This window comes from Arachis duranensis, chromosome 5, assembly GCF_000817695.3.
Source record: "Arachis duranensis cultivar V14167 chromosome 5, aradu.V14167.gnm2.J7QH, whole genome shotgun sequence".
Classification (NCBI taxonomy): domain Eukaryota; kingdom Viridiplantae; phylum Streptophyta; class Magnoliopsida; order Fabales; family Fabaceae; genus Arachis; species Arachis duranensis.
The window spans coordinates 3,396,704-3,402,703 of NC_029776.3; positions in this window are offsets into that span (position 1 = coordinate 3,396,704).

Genomic DNA, 6,000 nt, shown 5'->3' on the forward strand with positions numbered 1-6,000 from the left:
ATATACACCTAATATATTGATAAGAAATTAAATATACCAGGTATTTACAACAATACAAATATCCAAAAATTTGCTACTAAATTTGAAGTTTCGTGTTTGCACTTTGCTGCTGTATCTTAACCACCTTGATTAGTATTATCAACCAGAAAGTATTAAAATCCACATATGTACGTTAGTATATTAAACTATGGATTTAATAAATAAAAATAAGGAATAGCATAACCAAGTGGCCCAAAGTTTTTTTTTGGTGTTTCTTGGAAAGAAAACAGCGCAAGTTAGAGCAGTTTCGTTTCGTACCCTGAATTGGAAACCATCCACAGGTTTTAATGTGTGGTTGTGGATATGGCAGTGGCATGCATGTAATTTTATTCAGTTATATATACCAACAAAAATATGCCATTCTTATTAATAATTTACGTCTAAGCTTAGCTGCAGCAGCAGTACTATTTACTATTTTTTATTAATCAAAATGTAATGTTTAACTTAAAAGATAATGGTCAATAATCGATCGTACAGATATTATTTCACGAATCATGTGTACCTGCCATCCGAATATTCTACCTTTGAAATTGTATTTTTCCTATTGTTATATTAATTCTTTTTTTTTTTGAAAATATAAATTATGAGTTCGTGTCACTCTATATATGAAGTAGAAAATAAATGAGGAGTTCCTTAATTATCATTTCAACTTCAGTCACTAATAACTAGATGTGTCTTTGTCACTATTAATTAATGAATACAACACATTAAGTTCCTTAATTATCATTCCAACTTCAGTCACTAACTAGATGTGCCTTTCTCAATATTAAATATTAATTAATGAATATAATACATTAATATATTTGCCTAGATTTGTTAAATAGTAAGTGTAAAGAATATAATAAATTAGTCTTACATCGGAAAAAATAAAAAAATAAAAAATTTAATTAATTTTGATTTTTAAAATATAGACTAAAATTTTTTCGTCTTCAATTTTTTTTGCATACAAAATCGTTTATAAAGTTTAATTTAATTTTAAAATTATCCTTATCTTAAGAACCAAAATCGTACAGAAGTGATGGCAGAAGTAGAGGCAAAAGTGGATTGTTGATAGCTTATTCTTCTTCTTCCCTTTCCCTTCTCACGAATAAAAACACCATATTTTTCTTATTTTTTATTTTATAATTTTTTGTTATGGGTAATTTTATCTAAAATTTTAATATTTAAATAAAAATAATCATTTTAAAATTTAGTTTTAAACTTTAGAAACGATTTTGTATTCAAAAAAGATTGAGAACAAAAAAATTTTCGATCTATACTTTAAGAATCAAAATCGCACTTAATCCTTTAATCAATTTATAAGATAAAAAAATTCATTAATTTAATACATTAAAATTTTAAAGTAAATATAACATATTTTTATTTTGTGTTTTCTAGCTTAATTTCTGTTCAAAATTTGTCTAGTAGTCGAGAATTCTCTATCCATAGTGGCGCAACAAAACTAAAAATTTACGTCTTTTAATTTTTCAATTGTCATGCTTACATTAGTTTTTTTTTTTTAAGCGCAGAGTTCATTTAGTTCAATGTTATGTTTATTAAAAAATTTAAAATTTTATAAAAATATCCGAGCACTATAAACGTTACAACAATTATTATATATTTCTATAAACGAAAGAGAGAGTCTATGATATCATTTAATTAGTCATAGAGAAAATTACTATGATTTTTTTTCCCTAAGATAATTGAAGGTATCAGAAATCAAAGGTAATTAATTTGAGAGAGATTAAGAAGATTATGAAGTAACTAGTGAGATTGTATTTGATTAGTCACACTAAGAGGGATTTCAACATACAATTTGATCCATGACTGGTATCTGAATCACATGAACCTTCTTCAATGATACGGATTTATAGTGCTTACAATAATATATTAATTTCATGAATGAAACTCATGCATTAAATACAATAATTGGGGGTCACATACAAAGATACCAACAAAACAGGGCAAAATATATAGCAACGTGCACACAAGGTCTCTGCCAAGATACGAATAATATATAACAGTACATATACCAAGAACAAGAATACAAGTATACAAGCCAACGAGCTATATAACTCTCCTTATTTTTAAATAGAGATCTCGGATTCGAGTCTCAATTTTTTTTAGTTAGAAGTGAGATTCGAATTTGCAACATCTAAATAATTATAGAGAGATTATATATGTTATTTGAGTTATAACTTATTAAGCATAATTTTGACTATTTAAGAAAAAAGAATACACTACTAAAGATGGTTTAAGACACAAAAAAATGTTATTCATACATCAAAATGAGCTACTAAAAGTCTAAAATTAGCCATTAATATATTTGTGTATAAATACATGTGTGATTTAATTTATTTTCAATGTATATTTATATTTTAACATATATTTTATACCGTGACTAATTTTAGTATACAAGGGAGGCGGGAATTGGCGGCAGTTTTTTTCTTGATTAGTAAAACCGCCGCAAAATCAAATGCCAGCGGTTCATAGGACTGCCATGGATATGCGCCGGGATTGTGTTTGGCGGCGGTTTTCATAAACCGCTGGTATAACCGCCGCTAAATCAAAATTTTGCTGCACACAATACAAAACCGCCGCCATATGAGTCTGACACGGTTTACGGATACATTGAATTATGATAAGATCCTCACCTGGGTGAGTTCTTCCGCTGAAGTTCACGGCTCTGCTCTTGCTCTTGGTTGGCGCGCTGCTAAAATAAATTCGCGGGTTTCTGCACAATTGGGGGGAAGAGATTATTGGTTGTGATATAAAAAGAGGAATTGAAACATTGAATTAAAACTCACCTAGCGGCATTTATGGAAGTAGTCGCCGGGTATATTGTGGCACAGGGGGTGTGTGCGGTTCGCGCCTCTGCTCTGCTTTGGTGTGCGCCAATAATATAGGGTCAGACGAGAAATGTTAACGATATATATCCTAATTTCGCTGTGGTCTTCGCTGCCCAGCCGCTATCCAGGAGCGTTTTGCGTCATTTACCAGACCGTCAGTCATCTCTGCAGCTATCCGTCCAATATGCGGCGATTTTGGCCACAGCCGCTGTTTCTCCGCCGCTACTCTCCGCTTCTGCGGTAGTGTATATAGAAAAAGTCTAGGGGATCAACAATTTTTGTATTCTGTGGCCAACATTAACCATCAAAAGAAAAGTCAGATATCTCCCACCATTGAATGTAATCTCACACTATTAAAAATACTATTGATGACCAATTAATGATTACAAAATACAAAAATTACTGATCCTTAACACTCTTCTTTAGTATATGCGTAGCATAATTATTATAATACTGTGTATTATATATCAAATTATCAGTCATGATAGTTGATTTTTATATATATTTATTATTTTTAATTTTTTTATCTAAAGAGTTAAGCCAAATACTAGCTATAATTCCGATTCTTTTGGATAAGATCTATGATTCCAAAATCTTGAATTATAACTTGTAATGCTTAATGAGTTTAAAATACATATATTACGTTTCAGATATTTTACAATTTTTTATTATTTTTTCTATTTCTTAAGATTTTTCTTTTAATCACATAATGACCTGTAAAATCACTAACGACTCCAAAATAAAAATTAAAAATTATAAAAAATGATAAACAAATTAAACTTTAATTTAAAGAAAATTCATGTGGGCACAAATCTTGAATTGATTGCTTGGTGATAATGAAAATGTCTCATATCATAATCATAATAAATTAAGGGATCATTTTTCATGTCTTACAAATCATGTATATGTAAGTATGAGTCATATCATAATGTGCCCGGCCCATAGAATAACGAAATTTATGTGCATGGACAAGAATAAAAAGGTGGCAATAATTAAGATTAATGCACCCAAAATGAAAAGCAAGAGTGCGTATGTCTTTTTTAATTTGAAGGCTTTGTTTAATTTGTAGCCTTTGATAAGTATTTCCACTGAGTCTTCTATGTCTCATTCAACATGTGCTACGGTCAGTTATCAATAATGCAAATAAATAATAATAATAATAATGTTCCCATCTCCAAATCAATGATTGAAACTCAGATATTCATCATCAAGCCAATGTATGTGACCCTTCATTCCTTTTGCAATTCTATGTGCTCAGCATGTGTGTCGTTCTTAGTTAAGAGTATGTAGTGTGTTATATATACCAAATACCAATAATGCGGTAGATATTATTAGGGTTCATATATAGTATACTATCCGTATACAAGTAGGATTTACACTACTATCGATATAATTTCTCACGATATTTTTCAATTTGATAAATTAAAGATTAATCTGTCGCAAATTAAAGCTTTATTTAAAAATTTGTTATTAACCAATGAATTACTACATACACAAAATAAAATTCAAACTCCTTTCACTAATTTAAGTAGACTAATGAATTAATAACTACTAGACTAATTTAACTTAATTCATATAGTATCATCTATACTTATAGATATTCAATCCATTCTCATTCACTAATAATTTTACTTGATTTAGGTAAAACCAAATTTGAATATATAATCAATCTTATTCGTCTAATTCATATTTTTAATATGAGAAATGTTAGAGGACTAGTAAATTTTGTGATTTGTAATTATTAATTAGTTATTATTAATATTTTTAATAGTGTGAGATTATATCTAATAATATAAAATTACTCATATTTCTTTTATTGATTAAGTAGTATTGACCAAATTTTAATAAAAATATTAATCTTTTAAATATTTTTTGATATATAATGTTTATGTCTATAAAAATATATATACACATGATAAATAAATATTTTTTAACTCATAAATTTTTTTTACAGACTAAGTATTTAGTGTCACTAAATTAAGAACGAATTTAATTTCCTAATAATACATAAATAGTATATGATATTATGAAATATGTAAAGACTAAATATTTTTGTCTAAGTGGAAATAATTCTTTTTCCAGACTGAGTTAAGTAGGATTGGATTAAAATAAGGACCATGAATGTAGTTATTATATAAGAACTACTTGGTTTGATTTTTATTATGTTTGTGAGTATCACTTCAATAAATTTATAAAGGGAAGTTGAAGATATATACTTAACTATAAAATAACATTACTGGAAATATACACATAGTGCAAATTAAAGCATGTGTGTGTATATGTTTATATATATATATATGATTATATGTATGATGAGTTTGTTAGCATTGCCTAACAAGCAGGTTGGCAACTAATTAATTAGTAGAAAAAGAGTAATCACTTTTTGTTGAGTAGTCACAATTAATGTTCCAAAGAAGAAGATGAAAGAAGGGTACAGTATCATGGTCAGGGGTAGACAAAAGGAGATAAAACCTCCAACAGGTTGGCAATGGCTTCTTATCCTTTAAGGTGGTCATAATCTCATGCCTCCTATTAATTGGAGGGGCTATCTTAATAATTCATAATGCAAGGTGCTGTCCTTTTAGGATTGAAACACATGTGTCTAGCTCACTTGTTAAGTGTATCCATTACTGCGCAATTGTTTATAGAGATAGACACTAATATAGAAATATAAAAATATAAAAGTTTAATATAAAAGACATAAATAGAAATAATGTGTCTAAAAACATTAAATTAATATATTTTATGTCAATTTTAACAAAAAAAAAATAGAGACACTAACAAAAAATACAACTTATTTTTATGTTTTTCATTATTTTTGTTAATTTTTTATAATTATATTTTTTGTCTCGATTTTTTTAAATAAAAAATAAGAATAAATTAGATATTCATAATTTGTTTTAGTTTATCACCAAATAGAATAAAAAACACAAAATTTTGTGGAGTTAAATCTTAATTTGGCCCCTAAAATTTAGTCCGATACTTAGAATAACCCCCACAATTTCGTTGGCCCCAATTAGAACTCCCAAATTTGCAATCGTAGCTCCGGCTTGCCTGTGCAATCATCTCCGTCATCGGAATGCTGATCTAACGCAATTGCATGACACGGTGGACACTACTTAAACGACGACGT